The 26,000-nt window shown below is 48.3% G+C and overlaps 1 protein-coding gene across 4 annotated transcripts in view; it reads right to left on the minus strand.

The window, feature by feature from the left end:
- LOC141055133 (uncharacterized) overlaps positions 1-24,041 on the minus strand; it is a 46,524-nt gene extending 22,483 nt beyond the window's left edge. The window contains exon 1 of one of the 4 annotated variants that reach the window (XM_073552113.1): positions 23,737-24,041. The gene's annotated coding sequence lies outside the window, so the exon portion shown is untranslated. Of the gene's footprint in view, positions 1-17,700; positions 18,040-20,492; positions 20,691-23,374; positions 23,528-23,736 lie in introns of those variants that run through there. The other 3 variants (XM_073552111.1, XM_073552109.1, XM_073552112.1) reach the window with 3 other exon arrangements.
- Between the last annotated feature and the right edge of the window lie 1,959 nt (positions 24,042-26,000).

A 26,000-nucleotide genomic window follows, 5' to 3' on the forward strand; every position in this document is an offset into this window, starting at 1 on the left:
TAGCCAGATAGTGGAGATCCGTGGTTGGGGCCTGCACTCTTGGGTTAAGTAGGGAATGAAAAGTGTCAAAGAGTAGTTTCTGGTTATTGGATAGTGAGGTGATGAGGGAGTTGAAATAGCTTTGTTTTGAGAGGTGATGGGCAGTGTTGTATGTTTTAAGCATAAACTTATAATGGATGAAATCTTCAGGTAGATTGGATTTTGTCCACAGACGTTCGGCGCACCTGGAGAACCGCTGTAGGAAGCGTGTTCGCAGCGTGTGCCAGGGTTGTCGCCGTCTGTGCCTAGTTGTTCTATGTATAGGAGGTGCAGTTTCATCCAGGGCACTTTAAAGTGTTTCATTGTAATGCTTCAGTGCAGAATCAGGACACGAGAGGGAGGAGATAGGGGCCAATGATGACTGCAAGTTCTTCATAAGTGTCTAGGTGTTAATGGCCTGTATGTTTCTAAAAGTGTGGAAAGTGGGGGTGACCTGGGCGGAATGGCAGTTCTTGATAGAGAATGATAGAAGGTTGTGGTCAGAGAGCGAGAGAGGGGAGTTTGTGAAATAATCCACTGAGCAAAGCCGGGAGAAGACTAAGTCGAGGGAGTTTCCGTCTTCATGCGTGGGGGAGTTAGTATGCTGCGAGAAGTCGAAAGAGGAAGTTAGAGAAAAAAGGTGAGAAGCAGATGTTGAGAGGGGAAGGGTAATGGGAATGTTGAAGTCTCCCATGATGAGGGTGGGGATGTCACAGGAGAGATAGTGTGGAAGCCAGGTGGCAAAGTGATCCATAAACTGATGGGAGGGGCCTGGAGGACGATACACCACCGTCACTCGCATGGAGAAGGGGACGTAGAGCCGTGACAGCATGGACGTCAAAAAAAGGGAAGACAACTGAGAGTAGTTGAGGGATAACCTGAAAGGTACATTTGGGTGATAGGAGCAAACCAACGCCTCCACCTGCTCTGTTGTCCGATCTTGGTGTATGAGAGAAGTGTAGTCCACCATATGAAAGAGCAGCAGCAGCGGTGGCGTCTGACTGCTGGATCCAGGTTTCAGTAAGAGCCAGAAAGTTAAGAGAATCGGAAAGGAAGAGGTAATGAATGAAGGAGAGTTTATTACACACTGAGCAAGAATTCCAAAGGGAACAATTAAGAGAGATAGAAGGCATGCAGGCAATATTAATAAGATTAGAGGGGTTTCTAAGTGTAGCAATTGGGCGGTTTGACTTACTATGACATGGGGGGCCGGGGTTGAGAGAGATGTCTCCTGCAACTAGAACACTTAGGCCGGGGTCACACTAACCGACGAAAAATACGGTCAGTATTTTACAGGCGTAATACGGATGAATGACCCCTAAATAGTGCTCCGTAAGTCATCCGTAATCAAGGTGTGGTCGCGTATTTTGCGCATGTGAGCATCCGTATGGCGAGATTTTCTCGGCACCTTGCAAAATGGACATATAATGGAGCGCTATGACAGGTTTTATAACAGAACCCAAAGAATAGATAGAAACTCATAGAATGCGCATATATATAATATATATATATATTCATTCTATGTGTATATATCTATTCTTTCGTTTCTTTATTAAACCTGTCAGTGCGAGTTTACTGTATAGCGCACTGAATTGCCGGCTTTGCTAAGTTTGGAAGTTGGAGTGGGTTTTTTTTAGATTTGGCTATCTTAGGAGGATATCTGTTTGTGCAGGTAACTATTACTGTGCATAATTATTAGGCAACTTAATAAAAACCAAATATATACCCATCTCACTTGTTTATTTTCACCAGGTAAACCAATATAACACAAAATGTAGAAACAAACATTTCTCAAATTCAAAAAAAAAAAAAAAAGTCAGTGACCAATATGGCCACCTTTCTTTACGATGACACTCAAAAGCCTTCCATCCATATATTCTGTCAGTTGCTTGATCTGTTTACGATCAACATTGCATGCGGCAGCCACCACAGCCTCCCAGACACTGTTCGGAGAGGTGTACTGTTATCCCTCCCTGTAGATCTCACATTTTATGAGGGACCACAGGTTCTCTATGGGGTTCAGATCAGGTGAACAATGGGGCCATGTCATTATTTATTCTTCTTTTAGACCTTTACTGGCCAGCCACACTGTGGAGTATTTGGATGCATGTGATGGAGCATTGTCCTGCATGAAAATCATGTTTTTCTTGAATGATACTGACTTCTGCCTGTACCACTGCTTGAAGAAGGTGTCTTCCAGTAACTGGCAGTAGGTCTGGGAGTTGAGCTTCACTCCATCCTCAACCCGAAAAGGTCCCACAAGTTCATCTTTGATGATACCAGCCCATACCAGTACCCCACCTCCACCTTGCTGGCGTCTGAGTCGGAGTGAAGCTCTCTGCCCTTTACGGATCCAGCCTCGGGCCCATCCATCTGGCCAATCAAGAGTCGCTCTCATTTCATCAGTCCATAAAACCTTAGAAAAATCAGTCTTACCATATTTCTTGGCCCAGTCTTGACGTTTTATCTTATGTTTTTTGTTGAAAGGTGGTCATTTTTCAGTCTTCCTTACCTTGGCCATGTCCCTAAGTATGGCACACATTGAGCTTTTTGATACTCCAGTAACGCTGCAGCTCTGAAATATGGCAAAACTGGTGGCAAATGGCATATCTTGGCAGCTTCACGCTTGATTTTCCTCAATTCATGGGCAGTTATTTTGCGCCTTTTTTTATCAACACGCTTCTTGCGACCCTGTTGGATATTTGCCATGAAATGCTTGATTGTTCGTTGATCACGCTTCAAAAGTTTGGCAATTTGAAGACTGCTGCATCCCTCTGCAAGGCATCTCACAATTTTTGACTTTTCAGTCCGTCAAATCTCTCTTCTGACCCATTTTGCAAAAGGAAAGGAAGTTGCCTAATAATTAAGCACACCTTATATAAGGTTTTGATGTCATTAGACCACACCCCTCCTCATTACAGAGATGCAAATCACCTGATTTACACAATTGGCAGTTGGCTTTAAAGCCTATACAGCTTGGAGTAGGACAACATGTATAAAAAGGATGATGTGATCAAAATACTCATTTGCCTAATAATTCTGCACACAGTGTAGGGAGGTTAGTAGATGGCAGGAGCAGAAGTTCAGTTTTGGAGAGGTTGAGTTTCAGATAGGGAGCGGACATGATGTTGGAGACTGCGGTCACTGGCGTTCTTTAGTACAGCGGGGGTAAGGTCGGGGAATGACGTATATAGTTGTGTGTCATCAGCATAAAGATGGTACTGAAAGCCAAATCTGCTGATGGTCTGTCCAAATGGGGTCATGGAGAGAGAGAAGAGAAGGGGGCCGAGCCCTGAGGTACCCCGACAGCGAGAGGAAGAGGTGATGTGGAGCCAGAGAACAAAACACTGAAGGAGCATTCAGAAAGATAGGAAGAGAACCAGGAGAGAGCAGTGTTCTTAATACCTAGTGACTGGAGCCTAGAAGATGGTGGTCAACAGTGTCGAAAGCTGCAGATAGGTCAAGAAGAATATGCAGAGAGTGGTCACTGTTACGTTTTGCTGTCAGAAGGTCATTGGTCACTTTGATGAGTGCAGTTTCAGTCGAATGAAGGGGGCGGAAGCCGGACTGTGAAGGTTCTAGGAGGGAGTGAGTGGAGAGGTAATGGGTAAGGCGGGAGTAAACTAGGCACTCCAAAAGTTTAGAGATGAAGGGGAGATTGGAGACTGGTCTGTAGTTGTTTGTACAGGATAGGTCGAGAGCAGGTTTCTTTAGTAATGGAGTAACAATGGCGTGTTTGAAGGAGGATGGGAAAATGCCCGAGGAGAGGGAGAGATTAAAGATTATAGCTAGGTGAGTTGTGACGACTGGATAGAGAGACTGGAGGAGATGTGAGGGAATGGGGTCGGTAATGCATGTGGTCGGACGAGAGGAGTCTGGAGACTTCTTCTGTGATGGGATCAAATGTGGAACGTGAGCCAGGAGAGAGATGCAGGAAGGGATGGGAGTCACAACACATGGTGGTTGGGAGCAGATTTCCTGACGGATATTATCTTTTTTTCTGTAAAGTGGGAGGCCAGGTAGTCAGCACAAATGTCTGTGATAGGGGCTTGTGCTTTTGGCCTGAGGAGGGAGTGAAAAGTGTCAAAAAGTTTCTTGGGAATGTTGGCTAAGTGAGGAGATCAGGGTGGTGAAGTAGGTCTGTTTGGCGAGGTGAAGGGCAGTGTTATAGGTTCTTAACATAAATTTGAAGTTGATGAAGTCTTCTGGTGTGCGGGTTTATCTCCATAGGCGTTCAGCACTCCTAGTGCATCGCTGGAGAATTCGAGTTTGCTATGTGAGCCAGGGCTGTTTTAGTCTGTGCTTGGAGGTTCTGAGGGTCAGGGGAGCTACTTGGTTACGGGTGCTTCTAAGTGTCGTTGTAGTGATGAACAGCCAGATCAGGACAGGAAAAAGAGGAGATGGGGGACAGTGATGAGAGTAGGGAGTCTGAAAGTGTTGGAGGGTTAATGGCTTGTAGATTTCTGACTCTGTGGTAGGTAGGAGTGAGCTGGGGTGGGCGAGGATTTGTGAGCATGAAGGAGAGAATGTTGTGGTCAGAGAGTGGAAGTGGTGAGTTATTTAGGTGCGAGACTGAACAGAGCCGGACAAAGACCAGATCCAGGGTGTTACCGTCCTTGTGCGTCTCAGATGTTGAAAGCTGCGAGAGGCCTAGAGAGGTGGTTAGTGATAGAAGCTGGGATGCAGATGTGGAAGTAGGGCTGTTAATGGGGATGTTGAAGTCTCCCAGGAGAAGGATTGGTAGTTCTGAGGACATGAAGTGCGGCAGCCAGGCTGAAAAGTGGTCAAGGAAGTGGGTGGCTGAGCCTGGGGGCCAGTATATGACCGCTACTCTGAGGGAGAGGGGACGGAAGAGCCTGATGGTGTGGACCTCAAAAGAAGGGAATGAGAGTGATGGAACTGGGGGGGGGGGGGGGGGGGGATGACCTGGAAAGTGCATTGTGGGGACAGGAGTATGCCGACTCCACCACCATGTCTGTCTGTGGGTCTTGGGGAATGAGAGAATTGTAAGCCACCATAGGAAATGGCAGCAGGAGAGTGTCAGAATCCTGAATCCAGGTTTCAGTGAAGGCCAACAGATTAAGAGAGTTGCGTTACTTTGTCGCATTCCATGCGCAAGTGTGCGCATGCGTTTTTTTTTTCGGTCGTCCATAACAGCACCACCTGAGGGGATCCGCCCTGCAGGAACAGGAAATCCTACAGATACATAAAGGCGGCACCTCTCCCACGCATCAGTTGGTTTCCTGTTCCTGGAGGACAGGATTCCCTACAGATCATGCCATCATGGACGAAGGAATCCCCAGGCCGGCTGTGCGACTCAGGTAGCGGGGGGTCTCCTACCTCGGGCAGTGCGGAGTCCCCTGGAAGCGCCACGGTGGCCCGGGTAGGGTTCCACGTCAGTGTGCGGGGCAGGTGGGAGTGGGGTCCGGCGGATGCCGGTCTCCTGGGCCGGCGGGTAAGTATGAATCCCCCCCAGACCCCGGTCCTTGGTCCGGCTGGCGAGGTCTCCCTTCGCCTGGGTCGCAGTCGGGTGCGTGCGGCTGTGCCTCGGTGGCGTCCGGGGAGCGCTGTGCGGGGTCAGGCGCCGCCATGGCGCTGGTGGCCTGCGCATCCCCGCGCGTTCGCTCAGACCGGAAGTGACACGGCAGGGGCGGGGCCAGTGGCACCAGAGCGGAAGTCGGATGCCGGCCGGTTTTCTCTTCCCGTGCGTTGCCGGGCGCAGGCGCCAACAGAGCGATGGGGGCGGGGGAGGGGCGCGGCGCACAGTGGGAAGTACCCATGGACGTTGGTGGAAAAGGGGGTGGGCGAGAATCGGCCCCTGGCCATGACACCTGTGAACCCGGATTGCGGGGGGGAGAAAAAGGGCACAGATGCACTGCAGTGGCTTCAGCTCAGGTGCAGGAATGGACGAGCCGGAAGCTCCCATGCCCCTGCTGGACCGAGAGCAGGAACGTACCTCAGAGAGGTCCCAAACAAACTCCCAGCAAAAGAAAAAAAACGAACTGGACAATCCAGCCATAGAAGTTCCTCCAGGCCGAAGGATCCAGCTCGCCCCCCCCCCCCAGTGATCCAGTACCTATGCCTTCTGCTCAAGGTAAGAGATCTTCGTGAATGTGCCCTGATGCAGTGTTCCCCTCCTATAGGGGAAGAAATGCGCTGACAAGGCAAAAAACAGGGAATGCGCTCTTTTCAAATGCCCCTTGCCGGATGACTACCCTAAAAGGCTGTGCCAGTCATGCATACGGCAGACGGTGGCGGAAGAAACCCGACTTCGCTACAAGTCTAAGGGAAATCATCAGGACGGAAGTTAAAGCCATAAAATCAGTACCCCAGGGGGAGTCGTCTAGGAAGAGGAAGAGGGCAAGTTTCTCAGGGTTAGGCTCTTCAGCTGACCCTAGAGGGAATGAAGACTTCTCAGAGCCCTCCACGTCCTCTTCAGAGGAAGACGCCAGTCGTTTCTGCCTAGGTCTGGAACAAGTGGACAAACTAGTCAAGGCAGTCAGGGATACCATGGGGGTAACAAACACAAAACCAAAACGGTCAGCACAGGACCTAAAGTTCGGGGGTTTAGACCCCAGGAAACGTAAGTCGTTCCCGTTAAACGACAAGGTCCAAAATTTGATTAATAGAGAATGGAGGAAACCAGAAAAGGAAAGGCTCCCTACCACCAGCCTTTAAACGGCGATATCCCTTTGAGGACCCCATGGTGAGTAAGTGGGATAAAGCCCCAAAATTGGATGCAGCAGTGGCTAAGGCCTGTTTCACACTTCCGTTTTTGTGTCCGCCAAACGGATCCGTTTCCTTTTTTTGACGGAAACGGATGCAAACGGATCCGTTTTTAAAAAAACGGATCCGTTTTTTTGACGGATCCGCGGTAACCGTAATGGAAGTCTATGGGACAAAAAAACGGATCCTGCAAAAAATGGCGGATCCGTTTTTTTACGGAAACCAACGGATTTTGACGGATTTGAAAAAACGGAAGTGTGAAACAGGCCTAAGCTGTCCAAAAAATCCGCTATCCCCTTTGATGACATGGTCTCTTTAAAGGATCCGCTGGATAAAAAGGCGGGACTCCTACTTGAAAGGCACTTGGGAAATGTCAGCTGGCGCCCTGAGACCAGCAGTAGCAGCTACCTGCACAGCTAGATCTATGATGGTCTGGCTGGACCAGCTGGAAACGCAGTTAGAGGACAGAGCCTCGAGGGAATCTATCTTGAAAACCCTACCTACCATCAAGGATGCGGCAGCCTTTTTAGCCGACGCTTCGGCAGATTCTGCAAGAATGGCGGCCAAGGCCGCAGGGCTATCCAGGCCAGATCTCGGCTTTGCTCCATCCCGTGTGAGGGGGAATATCTATTCGGACCAGTCCTAGATGAACTCCTGGAGAAGGCTGGAGACGATAAAAAAACTCCCTTCCCTGCCCACCCCTTCCTATAGATATCCCTTTGCTAGGAAGAGATTTTTGCGGAGGTCATCCAGGGACCGGGGCAGATGGGTTGATAAGAAAAAAGGTACCAGGTTTATGATTGGAGGGGGACGCCAGGAGGGATCCCGTGAGGCCAAGAAACATCCCCAATGACTAGACGCCCCGATGGGAGGTAGACTATCGGCCTTCTGCCAAGCCTGGTCGCAGATCTAGAACAGTAACTGGATCCTGGGGTTGGTAGTCTCAGGCCTAAAGCTCGAATTTGCCTGTGTCCCCAGAACAGTTTTAGGGTCTTCCCTGGGGGAACAGACTGCCCTAGAGACCAAAGTTATTAACCTATGTCAGAAGGGAGTACTGATAAGAGGTACCAGAGGCAGAGAAGGGCAAAGGCTTCTACTCCCCCTATTTTTGGTCCGTAAACCGGATAATTCTTACAGGACCATAATCAATCTGAAGGCACTCAACAGATACCTGGTCATTCGACCTTTCAAAATGGAAACGATCAGTTCCACAATAAAATTACTATTTGAAAATTTTTTATGGTGGTGTTGGATTTAAAAGACGCTTATTACTATATACCCATCTATGCGTCTCATCAGCGTTTCCTTAGAGTGGCAGTTCATTTGGAGGGGTCGTTACAGCATTTTCAATATGTCTCCCTTCCCTTTGATATAGCAGTCACCCCCCCAGGTGTCCACTAAGGTTATAGCGGAAGTTATGGCCCAACAACGGGAAGCAGACATCCTAGTAATCCCCTACCTGGATGACTTCCTTATTGTAGGCAAAACAGCAGTCCATTGTCTGGATCAATTGCAAAAAGCAAAATCGGCTCTGGAACGGTTAGGGTGGCTATTAAACTTAATGTTTAATGTTTAAGTCCCGTCTACAGCCCATGAAAGTCCAGCAGTTCTTGGGCTTAACCCTAGACTCGCAGAATCAGGAGTGTCGTCTTCCACCCGAAAAATTAGCTCGCCTACGCCTGCAAGTCTTGAACGCCTCCAATAGCCCTACCATGTCTCTCAGGAAGGAAGTGTCCCTCCTGGGTTCTCTCTCATTCTGCATCCCCGCGGTCCGGTGGGCCCAGTTCCATACAAGGGTGCTACAGGGCGAGGTATTACGCCATCAAAAGATCCTGGGCAGTTATCTACACTGTGTTCCAAATTATTATGCAAAAAATATTTCCTCATATTTTCTCTAAAATTACCTAGATGAATTGCAGTCATTGTTATTTTCCAGTCATCTAATATTCTAGTATAATTGCAATGTTTTTGAACAAACTGCCTATGAAAACAGTATATTTTTAAAAATAAGAAACACTCAAAATGCATATTCCAAATTATTATGCACGGCAGAGTTTTCAACCTTTTAATTTTTTTTTTGAACAAAAAAAATGGTCAATTGTGAAATTATAAGCATTATCAGCTTATTACAAAATGAAATCAAACAGTTTTCAAGTGAAAACTTTATTCTAGGTGATGTTATATTTGCACATAGGACCCCTTGTTCGAAAGAAGCTTCTGAACTCTCTCATCCATTGAATTTGTCAGTTTTTGGATGGTTTGTGCTTCAATTGTTTTGCATGTGGACAGAATACCCTCCCAGAGCTGTTGCTTAGATGTGAACTGCCTCCCGCCATCATAGACACTCCTTTTGATGATGCTCCAGAGGTTCTCAATGGGGTTGAGGTCAGGGGAAGATGGTGGCCACACCATAAGTTTGTCCTCTTTTATGCCCATAGCAGCCAGAGATGCAGATGTGTTATTTGCAGCATGAGACGGTGCATTATCATGCATGAAAATGATCTTGCTGCGGAAAGCACGGTTCTTCCTCTTGAACCATGGCAGGAAGTGCTGTTTTAGAAACTCCACAAAGATTATGGAGTTCATCTTTACCCCTTCAAGGATCCTAAATGGGCCAACAATCTCTGTCCCCATGATTCCAGCCCAAAACATTACTCCACCTCCTCCTTGTTGGCGCCTTAGCCGTGTTTTCATGGGGTGTCCATCAACCAGCCATCCTCCACTCCATCAATCTGGACCATCGAGAGATGCACGGCACTCATTGGTGAACAAAACAGTTTGGAAGTCAGTCTTCATGTATCGTTTGGCCCACTGGAGCCGTTTCTGATTGTGTGCAGTGGATAGAGGTGGTCGACAGGATGGCTTACACACAGCTGCAAACCTCTGAAGGACCCTGCATCTTGTTGTTCGGGGGACGTTGGAGGCACCAGCAGCTTCAAAAACTTGTCTGCTGCTATGACAAGGCATTTTTGCAGCTGCTCTTTTAACCTGACACAATTGCCTGTTGGAAAGAGTGCTCAATTTTTCCTTATCAGCACGCACACGTGTGTGCTGGGAATCAGCTACATACTTCTTGATTGTGCGATGATCACGATGAAGTGTCTTGGCAATGTTGATTGTAGTCATGCCTCGACCTAAATACTCCACAATTTGCTGCTTCTCAGCAGCCGACACATCCTTTTTCTTTCCCATTTTGGCAAAAAATGTAGGCTGCTTAATAATGTGGAACAGCCTTCTTAAGTATTCTTGCCTTTATTTGGACACCTGCCAAACTAAATTGCACAGGTATCTGCAATTGCTTTCAGTGATATAAAGAGCCCTGACACACATCACCATCAATGAGTTTAAATGACAAACAAAAAAATTCTAACCTTATCACTCCTAAACTCTTTTTGCATAATAATTTGGAACACAGTTTAGAAGGCCAGTTGACTCTGTCCCAACATACTTTGAGATCCCTTGAGTGGTGGCTAGACGAGAACAATCTAGCCAGAGGGGTGCCCTGGGAATATAACGTAACCCGGGTAGTCACCACAGACGCAAGCCCTACGGGTTGGGGGCCCACATGGGAGAAGTCTTGATCCAGGACCTGTGGGATCGCCTTCAGGTGGAAATGTCCTCCAACCTGAAAGAGTTAACAACCATAGAGCAGGCAATTAAAAACCTTCTTGTGTATCTACAGGGTCACCATGTTCGAATATTCTCCAACAATCAGGTCACCGTGGCATACATCAACCACCAAGGCGGGACTCGTTCCAGGCCCGATGGAGGTAGCAGAACGGCTGTTCCAGTGGGCAGAGCAACATCTCCTGTCTTTAATAGCTCGGCACATAAAGGAAAAGAAAACACCACAGCAGACTTCCTAAGCAGCAACCTTCTAAAGCAAGGGGAATGGTCCTTAAAAACGTCCATCTTCGACTGGATCGTACAAAAATGAGGGCAGCCAGAATTGGACCTCTTCGCCACCTGAGAGAACAGGAAGGTGCCTCAGTTCTGCTCTCAGAATCTCAGGGAGAACCCTCTGGCAGTAGATGCTCTTCTAAACAAATGGGACTTCGGGCTAGCATTCGCCTTCCCTCCCCTGTCTCTACTACCCCTGGTGATGAGGAAGGTCAGGAAGGACAGAGCGAGGATTATAGTGATCGCCCCGTTTTGGCCCAGGAGGGCATGGTTCTCATGCCTCAGGACCATGTCGGTGTCCGACCCTTGGGTCCTACCAAACATCCCAGACCTCCTATCCCAGGGCCCAGTTTACCATCCTCAGGTAGCTGGCCTACATCTGACGGCGTGGATTTTGAGCGGGCACTGCTAAAAAGGGAAAGGTTTCTCCCCGGCCCTAATTAACACCCTGCTTAAAAGCAGAAAACCGGTTACAATCAAAATCTACGTTAGGATCTGGAAAAGATTCCTTCAGGGCTCAGGGGTAGTAGCTGGGCAGTCCACTCTCATAGCACAGATATTAGAGTTCTTACAAAAAGGTCTGGACATGGGACTCTCCACCAGCACCCTTAAGGTACAGGTGTCGGCTCTAGGGGCGCTTTTCAACTGCAACATCGCCAGTAACTATTGGATCAATAGGTTTATTAAAGCAACAGGCAGGTCCAGAACGGTAGTGAGAAATACATTTATGCCATGGGATCTTAACCTAGTCCTTACGGCCTTGACAGAGGCCCCGTTTGAGCCTATTTCATCAGCTTCCACAAAAAACCTGTCCCTTAAAGTGGCTCACCTGGTAGCGTTGACATCAGCACGTAGCGTGAGTGACATCCAGGCGCTGTCTAGACTTCCTCCTTACATACAATTCAGGGAAGACAGGGTAATTCTTACACCTGATCCAGCATACTTGCCGCCTAAGGTAGCCTCCAGTTTCCATAGAACTCATTAGATAGTTCTTCCATCCTTCCTCCCTAATCCCACAAATGATAAGGAAATTACACACTCTAGACGTTAGGAGATGTCTCCTAGAGTACCTGACAGTTACCGACCCCTGGAAAAAAGATAATGCCTTGTTTATCTCCTATCAGGGCACTAGAAAGGGCTTTAGGGCTTCAAAGAGCTCGCTAGCAAGATGGATTAGGGAGGCCATTTCATTAGCATACACCTCAAAAGGCAAACCGGCCCCTGGCAAGCTGAGGGCGCATTCCACCAGGGCCATGGCAACCTCTTGTGCAGAGAGATCAGAGGTCTCGATCGACCAGATATGTAAGGCAGCTACTTGGTCCTCTCAGAGCACCTTCTATAACCATTATAGACTAGACCTGGGTGCTTCCTCAGACCTCTCCTTTGGTGTCAGGGTTCTGCAGGCTGTAGTCCCTCCATAAAGTAATTATTACTCTCTGTAATTCTATCAGGTGGTGCTGTCAAGGACGACCGAATAAAGTCGTAGTTACTCACCGGTTAACGGTGTTTTTCGGAGTCCATGACAGCACCTGTATAATCCCTCCCTTTAGTTTAATTTGGGTGTGCACTTCTTCCTCTTATATGTACACGGGTAATTAATAGTCGTGTAGAGTATTGTATATAAATTATGCTATTAACCGTTGTGGTCCTCTTGTGCTCTGTAAACCAACTGATGCGTGGGAGAGGTGCCGCCCTTATGTATCAGTAGGATTTCCTGTTCCTGGAGGGTGGATCCCCTCTCTCAGGTGGTGCTGTCATGGACTCCGAAAAATACCATTAACCGGTGAGTGACTACGACTTTTGGCGCCGTTGGGTGGACCCAAAAATGCAAGAGGTTGCGTCTGGCGCACACACTTTAAAAAAAACGCATGCGCACGAAAACGCATATGAACGCGGGCAAACGCTAGACCATGCGCCACCCATGTTAAACATAGATGTGCATGACGCATGCGCATGGACGTGCTGCGCAAAAAACGCTAATGTGAAACCAGCCTGAGCCGTGGGTCTGATGTCACCAGACAATACAAAGGTGACAACCCCACAAATATAAACCGCACTTGCCACCACTACAGGGCAAGTGGGATGAGCAGGGCAAAGCACCAGAAAAGGGGCATCTAATGGCGGGCTGCTATTTTTAAGCTGTTCAATATCCATGGCCCCTTACCAGCCTGAGAATATCATCCCCCATCTGTAAGCTTTAGCAAGGCTGGTTGTCAAATGGGGGTACCTCACTCATGCAGTTTTTAAAAAAAATTTTTTTTTTTTTTTTTTTATATTTAAATAAAACGCATGGGGACCCCTCTTTTCTTGATAACCAGCCTTGCTGAAGCTGGCAGCTGAGGATTGCAGCCCCCAGCTGTGAGTTTTGCTGATTGGTAATAGAAAATACAGGGGAACCCACGCCGTTTTTTTCATTTATTATTTACTAGCTGAAGAGCCTGGCGCTGCCCGGGCATAGTAACTATCTACGGTTAGTTATAACAAATTATAATGAAATATATAGATAGATATCTTAGTGTAGAGCCCTGCCCACTCAGCATAGCCACATTCACTATAATATCCCACATCATCCCGTCAGCCACTGCCACGGGACTACTACCCCTAATATCCCACATCATCTCGTCAGCCAGAGCCACCAGACTACTACCCCTAATATCCCACATCATCCCATCACAGACGCCAGACTACTCCACCTAATATCCCACATCATCCCGTCAGTCAGAGCCACCGGACTACTCCCCTAATATCCCACATCATCCAGTCAGCCAGAGCCACCGGACTGCTCCCCCTAATATACCACATCATCCTGTCAGCCAGAGCTACCGAACTACTACCACTAATATCCCACATCATTCCGTCGGCCAGAGCCACCAGACGACTCCCCCTAATATCCTACATCATCCCATCAGCCAGAGCCACCGGACTACTCCCCCCTAATATCCCACATCATCCCGTCAGCCAGAGCCACCGGACTACTCCCCCTAATATACCACATCATCCTGTCAGCCAGAGCTACCGAACTACTACCACTAATATCCCACATCATTCCGTCGGCCAGAGCCACCAGACTACTACCCCTAATATCCTACATCATCCCATCAGCCAGAGCCACTGGACTACTACCCCTAATATCCCACATCATCCCGTCAGCCTGGGGTCAGAACCAGAGCACTGAGTGGATTTGTCTGGACTTCCATACCAATGATCCCTTTAATAGAAGCCTAGGGTAAGAATCAGAGCGCTGAGGGATTAACCCTAACTTCCATACCGGAGATCCCTTTAAAAGAGCCTGGGGTCAAAACCAAAGCGCTGGATGGATTTGCCCTCACTTCCATACCGGGCATCCCTTTAAGAGAGACTGGGATCAGAACCAGAGCTCTGAGTGGATTTGCCGTGACTTGCATACCAATGATCCCTTTGATAGAACCCTGGGGTCAGAATCAGAGCGTTGAGGGATTTGCCCTAACTTCCATACAGGAGATCCCTTTAAAAGAGCCTGGGGTCAAAACCAAAGCGCTGGATGGATTTGCTCTGACTTTCATACCAATGATCCCTTCAAGCGGGAAGATGTGCCTACGGGATGGAGGATGTGTGATGGGGATATGGGCAGGGAGGGGATTCATTTCTGTTATGTGCTCTCTGCTCCTTTCAGGGGGACAGACAATGGCTGGGAGCTTATGTTCCTGGGGATGCTAGATTTCTCCCACCATGTCAGTGTCTGATAAGGTGTTGTCAAGTGGGAAAACTTGCTCATAGCAACCAATCACAGCTCAGCTAGTTTTAACCAGCTCTGGTGAAATGAGAGATGCTTAAAGGGGTTGTCCAGGCTTTTCACATAATCTCAGGGCATATCTGGGCTGCAGAATTGTGACAATAAGTAATTTACTTTATGTCACTAGTTTGCATGGTTTTGTAGATATTCTTAACAGAACGTCCAAGGCGGGGTGTGTTATGGCACTGAAATGACAACTGGTCGTTTCCTCCTACGCTACTAAAAACATGCCCTCTGTAGCAACAACCCCACCCTCCATAGCTACAGGCCCTCCCCGTCCACATAAAGAAGCCCTACTTACACAGTAACAAATCCTCCCCGCAGCTCCATTCCCACCCCCTCCCCTGTCCATCTCACCCGGTCTTCACATTGCCGGTGAAAGTGCAGCCGGGAATGAGCGGGTCATGTGACAGGCAGGCAGAAGTGACATGCACAGAGCCTGTCACACGACCCGCCCCTTCCCTGCTGCACTTTCACAGGCAATGTGAAGACAGGGTGAGACGGACCGGCGTGGTGGTGGGGGGAATGGAGCGGCGGGGAGGATTTGTTACTGTGTGAGGAAGGCTTCTTTATGTGGACGGGGAGGGCCTGTAGCTATGGAGGGTGGGGTTGTTGCTACAGAGGGCATGTTTTTAGTAGCGTAGGAGGAAACGACCAGTTGTCATTTCAATGCCATAACACTCCCCGCCTTGGACGTTCTGTTAAGAATATCTACAAAACCATGCAAACTAGTGACATAAATTAAATTACTTATTGTCAGCATTCTGCAGCCCAGATACGCCCTGAGATTATGTGAAAAGCCCGGACAACCCCTTCAATGATTGATTGCAAGGTGTCAGGGTCCTGACAGCGCCGGTACAGCCTCCGCTAAGCAGGGACTCACCCGCACCATAGAGACCCCTGGGTACAAGAACAGCCGGAAAATAAAGATGCACAGGACCTGAATGTAGAAGTTTAGCAAGCCGGCACAGGACCTACGGTCATGTGACTGCAAGGGGGTGGGGCTTAGCGTCCTGCTTTCAAAGAAGGTAGAAAACTCAAAGTCGGGCAAAGCAGGGGTCATGCACAGTATAGGCAAGCGAGGTACAGGAGGGATAAACAGACGGGAGGTCAGACAAAGCCAAAGCTCATACACAAGATATCAGTAAAGTACCAGGGATGAGACAGAACGGAGAGTCAGGGCCAAGCAGAGATCAAAACCAAACAGATGTAGAAGGTACCAGGCAGAATCCAAAGCAAAATCCAGAGAACAGACCGAGTCATACACAGAGAATCATGCAACCAGAACACAGCACTAACACACTCAGGGGTCACCACACAATGCCAAGGGCGAAAGTATAACTGATGGGGGATGGGCGCTTCCTGAGGCTATAAGAAGCCTCCCCAGAACAAATGAGAGGCCACCATAATAGGTCCCAGGTGTGCAGGTGAGAGTCTGCACTGAGGTCAGAACATTAACCCCAGCACTGGTATCATGACACAAGGAAAACTGTTGCTCATAGCAACCAATCACAGCTCAGCTGCTTTTGAACAGCTCTGGTAAAATGAAAGATGCTTCGTGATTGGTTGGTGATACACACACACATTCACTTTTATATATAGAGATAGCCCCATCGGCCTCTCCTGCTGTCACTTATTAAAGAACTAATTACAGCGCAGAAATGATAACTTTGGGAGTACGCAGTATTTTTAAATTCACAGACAAGACCCTAACTAAATCACTATATTAAAAGATAACTATTATTATTGAATCTAAAATTAACAACCAGTGCAAATCAAACCAATACCATCACCAAATACTAAAAAGGCACTAGATAGGAAAGACCGAAGGGGGGTGTCTGAGCCTAATCTATAACTGAATCTGCCCTATCAGCGGAGGTTGGCACCCTATTCCTACGCAGATGGTGCGCCTGCTCACCCTCGACTATCCCTTCTACCCCTTGAAGGCCCTATATGGATAGGATGGAAAACTAATAGTTAGAATAAAGAGTCTCCAACAATGTAGATACACTACAAAATTGATACTTTTCAAAAATAGGAGGGAGAGAAAGAAAAAGGGCTGACATTCAATATAATTTATAATCTGGACACAGGGTACAGCTGTCCCTATCCTGACCCTGCCTGTCAGTGGAGGTTGACACCCTTTTTAATGACGAACTTGGTGACCCTGCTCCTGGAGGCTGTCCCACCTGACCCTAGTCAGTCAATTACAAGGGGAATTTTATAACATAATATGCTAGAGCACTTCAGCAAGACATCAACAGAATACACAAGACTTGAGTCAGGCAAGTGATAAATGAAAAACATGATTTTATGAAGGAGAGCTCATCTAAGGAAAAGATCCCTATAACAATACAATGGATTACTAGATTCCAATAACAGATATCAATACTTTACAATTGCATTAACTATAATATACCAGAGATGATCCACCGCATTATTCTCTATACAGCTCCCCGGGCCATTTCCCCATAAGTGGAGCCAATATTAATATCATAGATAGAAAAACAAATTAGCGAGCTCATCCTTAGTGACAAAAAGGAGTCCATAAAGAAAAAAACAACAACTTAGGCCGTAGATCCAGAAGGGACTCCTCCTGTGCGCGGAGGACTTCATCTATGCTTCTGTGTCACCAAGTGATGAGCCAAGCAGTCCTTCTAACATGTATACGTGCTCCAGATTACCCTCATACAAGAGGGGAGACGCGGCGAGTCTCATTCTTGGCATATGTGGTATTTGAACTTTATGGACTCCTTTTTCCCCTAAGGAGCACACGTGTTCAGTAGTTATATCTCCTGCTGTAGAGGAGCGCCGTACATGCCAGACAAATCCCAAACATTCACTCCTGGACGAGATGGGCATTTCCAGTTTTTGTTCTAAAAGTAATTCAGCCCGATATTTCTATATAGGATCAGAAAAAGATATTAAACGGGATTTCCCATCGTTCTCTAGATTCATGGAACAAGTAGGCGATTTCACACAGCCGCCTTTACCGATAAACCCATAATCATCGCCAAGGGAAAGGAAAATGTAAACCACGAGGAGACAGAGTGAAGAACTCCGGGAGCTTTGTGGGATGACGGGAACACTCGCTCTCACTCCCAAACAGCCTCTGCTTCCCATCCTGCCTGAACGCCTTCCCTCCCTCCATCCACCACCCAGGTTTACTAAAGGCCAAAGCGCCATAATCACAGCAGTTCATTGTCCCACCACACAGACATCCGGGGTCTTTACACGGGGCAGGACAGAAAGCCTGTATCAGGGCTACAAAGCAAACATTTTACCTTCCCGCAGGACACAGCTCCGATCTGCTACTGCCTGCAAACTTTCAGCCGCCCTAAGTGGACCTTGCTGGGAGCCGCTGGGCCATCTTTAGCCTTCTTTCCATCCCCCATTGAATCTGTTTCCAGCAGTCTTATCATTCCTTTAACTTCCCTGCCTTAAAGGGAATGTCACATCCTTTGTTATAGGCAGCCAGTGGCTCCTCCTCTGGTTGGTCATTAACCACTTCATGACCAGAAGCTTTAGAGCGACACTATGTGTAATCCCACACAGCATACAAAGCAGAGGAAAAACAGGAAAATGAAAACTAGACAAGAAACCTGTGTGGCACAATCAGGCAGAGGCTCCTGGGGGCTCTAAATTAAAGGTGAAAATATCAAAAAAGAAAAAAAAAAAAAAAAAACATCTCTTCTCTGCAAATAAGTCTTTACTGAGGAATTAGCAAGTAACCACTGTGAGAGGGATGGGTTACCCGCCTGTGTCCAGCTGCCAATGACCAAAATGGGCTCCAGCTGCCCAACACTACTGTGGTCAATGATGCGCCTGTGGATCAGCACTGATGACGCCAGCACTAAGGGCCGTCATCAGTGATTGGCTGCAGCAGTCATGTGATGGCAGCTTGTAATTATTGATCGAAGAGGAAGAAAGTCTCACTCTGATCCGAGCCTAACATGGCAGCACCGGGGCCACTCACTGGGAGACATCGGCTGAAGGAAAATGTATTGCCATGTCTAATGGTGACCGAGGTTAGAACAGCCATAGTCCTAGACAGAGACTTTCTCTGCTGCCCCTGGGGATTACCGCCATAGTCTTAGGCTGTGTGCCCATGTTGCATTTTTTATGTTTCCGTCGCGTTTTTACGGCCGCGGAAATGCTTAAAAAATGCTAATAAAACGCACCCCCATGCAATCCTATGGGATTCTGCAGTTGCTGTGCCCATGCTACGGATTTTACTGCTGCAGAATCGCATAGCGGTAAAATCTGCAGCATGTCCATTCATTTTGCAGAATTCCGCCGCCATAGGATTGCATTGAAATGCTCACTTTACGCATGTGGCTATGCCTACCATGCGTGAAGTGAGCGCTTCATGTGCGGATGGTACCCAGGGTCTTGAAAGAGACTCTCCTCCATGCCCTGGGTACTATAGATTTGTAAAAAAATAGAATTAAAATAAAAAAATAGGGATATATTCACCTTCCGGTGGCCCCTGATCTTCTCAGCGGTGCTGCCGGCAACTTCCGTTCCCAGGGATGCATTGCGTGAATCACCCCAGATAATGTTGTGGTCGTGAGACCGCTACGTCATCAGAGGTCATTCACGCAATGCATCCCAGGGAACGGAAGTTGCCGGCAGCGCCGAGGGTCGGGAGGACTCCGGAGGGCAACAGAGGGTAAGTATATCCCTAATTTTTTTTTTTTTAACATTCTTTTACTACTGATGCCACATAGGCTGCATCAATAGTAAAAAGTTGGTCACACTTGTCAAGCACTATGACCAACCTGTCAATCACTTTTCCAAGCAATGCTTCAAATAGCTTGGAAAAGCGCTAGCATTCTGCAAGCTAAAAATGCTTGTGTTCTACGGGAAAATGTATGCGAATTCCGCATGTGTTTTACCAGCGGCGGGGAGTTGTGGAAATGCTGCGGACAATTCCACAGCATATCTGCAACGTGGGCACATGGCCCTTGTAGCTCTTGCTGTAAGGCTGTGGCCTGCCCGCCAGTGACCACTACAAGGGGCATCTGTGGCCTGCCCGCCAGTGACCACTACAAGGGGCATCTGTGGCCTGCCCGCCAGTGACCACTACAAGGGGCATCTGTGGCCTGCCCGCCAGTGACACGGGGAACAAGTCTCCCATGAACGGTCTGTATGCGCCCACCCATGTAACCAAGGCAGTCAGCGATGAGCGGTAAGAGCCTATGTGAGCTCACTGCTCAGCCTACCAGGCCTCCAGCATGGCCTGTAGTGGCCCTCACTGCTCAGCCTACCAGGCCTCCAGCATGGCCTGTAGTGGCCCTCACTGCTCAGCCTACCAGGCCTCCAGCATGGCCTGTAGTGGCCCTCACTGCTCAGCCTACCAGGCCTCCAGCATGGCCTGTAGTGGCCCTCACTGCTCAGCCTACCAGGCCTCCAGCATGGCCTGTAGTGGCCCTCACTGCTCAGCCTACCAGGCCTCCAGCATGGCCTGTAGTGGCCCTCACTGCTCAGCCTACCAGGCCTCCAGCATGGCCTGTAGTGGCCCTCACTGCTCAGCCTACCAGGCCTCCAGCATGGCCTGTAGTGGCCCTCACTGCTCAGCCTACCAGGCCTCCAGCATGGCCTGTAGTGGCCCTCACTGCTCAGCCTACCAGGCCTCCAGCATGGCCTGTAGTGGCCCTCACTGCTCAGCCTACCAGGCCTCCAGCATGGCCTGTAGTGGCCCTCACTGCTCAGCCTACCAGGCCTCCAGCATGGCCTGTAGTGGCCCTCACTGCTCAGCCTACCAGGCCTCCAGCATGGCCTGTAGTGGCCCTCACTGCTCAGCCTACCAGGCCTCCAGCATGGCCTGTAGTGGCCCTCACTGCTCAGCCTACCAGGCCTCCAGCATGGCCTGTAGTGGCCCTCACTGCTCAGCCTACCAGGCCTCCAGCATGGCCTGTAGTGGCCCTCACTGCTCAGCCTACCAGGCCTCCAGCATGGCCTGTAGTGGCCCTCACTGCTCAGCCTACCAGGCCTCCAGCATGGCCTGTAGTGGCCCTCACTGCTCAGCCTACCAGGCCTCCAGCATGGCCTGTAGTGACCCTCACTGCTGTACCTCATAGCTGCGTCGTGCACCCGATCCTCCAGGGCTCCATGCTCTTGGCGGGAGATCGCAGACTGCAGGCACTTAGTGGAGCAGCACACATGTCCAGGGCAAGGATGCGGTGCCGGCGCCTCTCCATCTCACATAAACACGTCCACCTCCATGTCACAGCTCCGTGGAATACGTCTCTTCTCACTGCACGGCACTAAGTCATGTGATTACACACGTGACCTTATTTCCATATATGGAAAGCATAGCTTCTTCACTCACCAGCCCACACAGCGCCCTCTGCAGACAGGAGCTGCTCTGTGTGTTACCGCCAGGCCGAATCTCCGCGCAATCTGAACAGCGCACACAGAACCACTGTCATTACATATTAACGCACTTTACTAACAATCATGTCCGTATACATCAGGAACAAGCGTAATGTGCCTTGATTACAGAAAAGCGTGAATCAGAGGCGCGGAGAGCTGGAGGGGCCACACGGCACAGTGAGGGGATGTGCACATGGTGTGGATGGGCTCTTATAAAAATCTGCACAGATTCTTCCTCTCTTGGCTGAGTGCAGATGTACTTTTTGGCCCTGCGGATTTTTCCGTGCAGAATGGAAGAAATCCGCAGGTCAAATGACCTGCATTTTTCCTGCGGATTTCTTCCATTTTTCCTGCGGTTTTTGCGCGGTTTTTGTGCGGATTCCCCCTGCGGATTTGGTGACAGGGGAGATGGAAAACCGCACAAAAGAAGTAACATGCTGCGGATTTTGTTCCGCAGGAAAACCGCGCAGAAAAATCCGCAGCGTCTGCACAGCGGTTTTTTTTCATTGATTTCTATGCTACTGTACATCACAATGTGGATATGCAACGTTTCTGCGCGGTAAAATCCGCTGCGGATCCGCTGCAAATCTGCATCGTGTGCACATGGCCTAAGGGTGTGTGCACACGCAATTCCGCAGCGGATATGGCCCTGCGGATCTGCAGCAGATCCTCAGACAGTGTACAGTACAATGTTAGCCAATGGGATTTCAAATCCGCTGTGCACATGCTGTGGATTTTTCCGCGGTTTTAAATCTGCAGCATGTCAATTCTTTCTGTGGATTCCGCAGCGGATTGACACCTGTTCCATTGTCCAGGTGTCAAACTGCAGAGGAAAACCGCAGGCAAATCCGCAGGTCACTTTACCTGCAAATCTGTGAAGGAAAAATCCGCAGGTGATTCAGCACTGTGTGCACTCACCTTTAGGCTACGTGCACACGCTGCGGATTGGGGTGCAGATTGATCCGGGCAGATTTTGTAAAATCTGCAGGTAAATCTGCCGGTCAAAAGACCTGCGGTTTATCTGCAGTTTTGCCCTGCGGTTTTTCATCTCCACAATGGAGGAGATGGCAAACCGCAGCGGAATCCGCAGAAAGAATTGACATGTCAACTCTTTCTGCGGTTTAGAAACCGCAGGAAAACCGCACGGAAAAATCTGCACCGTCTGCACTGCGGTTTTTATTATCCATAGGATATTATGGTACTGTACAACGCAGCAGAAACTGCTGATGATCCGCAGCCGCCAAATCCACTGTGGAACCGCAGCAGAATCCGCAGCGTGTGCACACACTCTTAGTCTATGTGCACACGTTGCAGATTCTGCTGCGGATCGGCAGCGTTTCAGGCTCTGCGGGTCTGCAGCAGATTTAGCTGCGTTGTACAGTACCATTGTTTTCAATGGTAAACTGAAAAGCGCTGTGCACATGCTGCGGATTTAGTGGATTTTTCCGCACGGATTTGCATGCGGGTTCAAATCCACAGCATGTCCATTCTTTGCGCGGAATCCGCAGCGGTTTCATATCTTCTCCATTGTAGAGGTGTGATACCGCAGGTCTTTTGACCTGAGAATTTACCTGCGGATTTTTCCATATCCACGCTGAAAAATCCGCAGGACCTAAAACTGCGTGTACACATAGCCTTAGGCTATGTACCCATGTATGCAGAAAAAAACGGACTCCTTCCCAGGAAAAATGCGATTTTTGCACTTTTTTTGCGTTTTTTTTGGCACGCTTTTTACAGGAGCATCCACATGCTCATAGAATATAGTTAGAAATGCAGATTTTTCCACAAAATTAATGAACATGCTGTATTTTTTTTCCACGATGCGTTTTTTTTTGTGGAAAAAGCGCATCTTGTGCACAAAAATTGCACAATGCATTAAAAAGAATGGGACGCTTATTGTATGCATTTTTTAAGTGTTTTTACTGGGAAAAGCGCTAAAAAAAACATTTACGTCGTTACACAGCCTTAGCAGAAAATACAGGTGAAAATCTGTGGCTTTTCATGGGGATTTGTAATTGTTTTTGGGAGTTAAAGGGAATCTGTCACCTATTTTTTCGACTATGAGCTGCAGCCACAGCCATCAGGGGCTTATCTACAGCATTCTGTAATACTATAGATAAGCCCCCGATGTAACCTGAAAGATAAGAAAAACGAGTTAGATTAAGGCCGGGATCACAGATGCGAGGAACACGGCCGAGTCTCGCATGTTAACACCCGGCACTGCCGCTGGCACACGGGAGCGGAGCATGCGGCTCCATGTATTGCTATGTGGCCGCACGCTCCGATCCCAGTGCCGGCAGCAGAGGCGGGTATTAATATGCGAGACTCGGCCGTGTTCCTCGCATCTGTGATCCCGGCCTGAAAGATACACTATTTAACAAAAAAAAGAATTATGATGTCATTTCTTTGTCCAACCTCTTCATTTACATTCTCCATTGAAGACCATAATATCATTACATACCATGTTCACATATCATGTTTACACACACAAAACAAATATAAGTGACATATATATATATATACTGTAACAACCCTGCTGGCATCACTGCATGGCCTCCCATCCCCCGCACACCAACTTACTTTCTGCTTCAAGCCATGCTGTGAATTCTGTCTGTTGCCAGCTCTGTACCTCTGCTCTCCATGTTTCCTGACTGTGTGTATAGGGGGGCGACGCCTGAACTCTCTGGTTCTTATGCAGTCAGGGTGCACCTGTGTAGTCTGTCCCTTACCAATCACCTGGAGCCCTTGACTATTTAGTTTCACCACTCCCACTGAAACATTGCCTGTGCAATGTCTATACTCAGTTAGTGTCTTGCTGCTGAGGAAGCCGGGCCCTGTTCTGTGTATCTCCTTCTCTGTAGGAATACTCTTTGTCTCGCTTTGTACCTCATCCGCCTGCCGGGAGGCAGAATATCCTGGCCCTTGAGTCTTGTTCCCAGTACCTTGTCTGTACTCTGTCTGCCTGCCAGGAGGCAGAATATCCTGGCCCTTGTGTCTTTGTCCCTGTGTCTCTGTCCGAACTCAGTCTTACGTCTGTCTGTCAGTCTCTTTGTTTGTGGTTCCTTCTCTGCCGTGTCTTTCCTTGTGTCCTCGCAGCTTTATCTGTGCATCTGCACCCTAGCTGCTCTGCCTGCTCCGCACTCCTGCGGCTCTGCCTACCTGCACCCCCTGTGTGAACAGGTCCAAACCTGTTCCTTCATATTCCACTCCTTCCTGCCTATATCCATACCTGCACCTCCTGTGTGAACAGATCCTGTTCCAGCATACACCACTCCCTCCTGCCTACACCTGCTGTGTGAACAGGTTCCATACCTGCTCCTCCTCATACCACGCCCACCTGTCCTGTGTCTCCAAGCCGTGCCCGCCTGTCCTGTGCCTCAGCCGTGCCTGTCGTGTCTACCTGCCTGTCTAGCCTGCTTGTCACTCGCACATGTCCAGGTGTCCTGTTCCCGAGTGGGATCAGCAGCCACAGACAGACACCACCCTGGAGTGGCACCCGGCAGCTACCTGCCGCACAAGCCTGACCTCACCATCAGAGGCTCCAGTGAAGACCAAGGTAGCTGCCGTAGTTCTGCCCCTTCCAGGGTAGTCTGGTTTGTGGCACAGTGGGGCCACAACCCCCTGGCTCGTGCCATTCAGCCAAGGCGCGAGCGTGACAGCCTACACATACATGCAGCTCTGGCAAAAATTAAGAAAAAGAAATTATAAAAATCAGCTTCTCTACATGTCTGGCAGCCCTTCCATTCCAGGGTCAGTTGATTTCCAACCAGAGGACACCTCATTCTACTTAACCCCTTAGTGACGGAGCCAATTTGCATGTTAATGACCGGGCCAATTCTTACAATTCTGACCACTGTCCCTTTATGATGTAATAACTCTGGAACGCTTCCATGGATCCTGGTGATTCTGAGATTATTTTCTCGTGACATATTGTACTTTTTGATAATAGAAACATTAGTAACATTGCTATGAATTGCGTTTATTTATGAATAAAAAGGAAACAATTTTTTAATTTTTATGCCCTTAAATCAGAGATATGTCACATAAACTTAATAAATAAGGCTGTGTGTACACGCTGCGGATTTTGCTGCGGTTCCGCAGCGGTTTTGGCCGCTGCGGACCCGCAGCAGTTTCTGCTGCGGTGTACAGTACCATGATTCCCTATGGGAATCAAAAACCGCAGTGCAGACGGTGCAGAATTTTCCGCGCGGATTATCTGCGGTTTTCAATCCGCAGAAAGAATTGACATGTCAATTCTTTCTGCGGATTCTCCTGCGGTTTGCCATCTCCTCCATTGAGGAGATGAAAAACCGCAGGGCAAAACCGCAGAGCAATCCGCAGGTAAAACCGCAGGTCTTTTGACCTGCGGTTTCACCTGCGGATTTTACAAAATCCGTGCGGATGAATCCGCACCTAATCCGCAGCGTGTGCACACAGCCTAACATTTCCCACATGTCTGTTTTACATCAGCACAATTTTGGAACAAATTTTTTTTCTGTTACAAGTTGACCAGCGATTTCTCATTTTCACAACCAAATTTACAAAACCATTTTTTTTAGGGACCATCTGACATTTGAAAGTTTGAGAGATCAATATGACAGAAAACACCCAAAAGTGACATCACTCTAAAAACTGAACCCCTCAAGCTGCTCAAAACCACATTCAAGTAGTTTAATAACCCTTTATGTGCTTCACAGGAACTCAAGCAATGAGGAAGAAAAAAATTAACATTTAACTTTTTTTTACAAACATTTTATTCAGAATCAAATTTTTTTATATTCACAAGTGTAAAACGACAAAATGAGCGACAATTTGTTGTGCAATTTCTCCTGAGTACACTGATACCCCATCCGGGGGGGTAAACCACTGTTTGGGCACACGTCGCGGTGCGCCATTAGCCTTCTTCAATGCAGAATTGGCTGGAATTGAGATCGGACGCCATGTTGCATTTGGAGAGCCCCTGATGTGTCTAAACAGTGGAAACCCCCCACATCATTTTGGAAACTAGACCCCCCCAGGGAACTTATCTAGATGTGTGGTGAGCACTTTGAACCTCCAAGTGCTTCACAGAACTTTATAACGTAGAGCCATGAAAAAATAATCATATTTTTTCCAGAAACATGATATTTTCACTCGCAAATTTTTTTACTTTCACAAGGGTAACAGGAAAAATTAGACCACAAAAGTTGTTGATCAATTTGTCTTG

Source organism: Dendrobates tinctorius, unplaced genomic scaffold (assembly GCF_039654945.1).
Source record: "Dendrobates tinctorius isolate UK_male_01 unplaced genomic scaffold, ASM3965494v1 ptg000184l, whole genome shotgun sequence".
Lineage (NCBI taxonomy): Eukaryota > Metazoa > Chordata > Amphibia > Anura > Dendrobatidae > Dendrobates > Dendrobates tinctorius.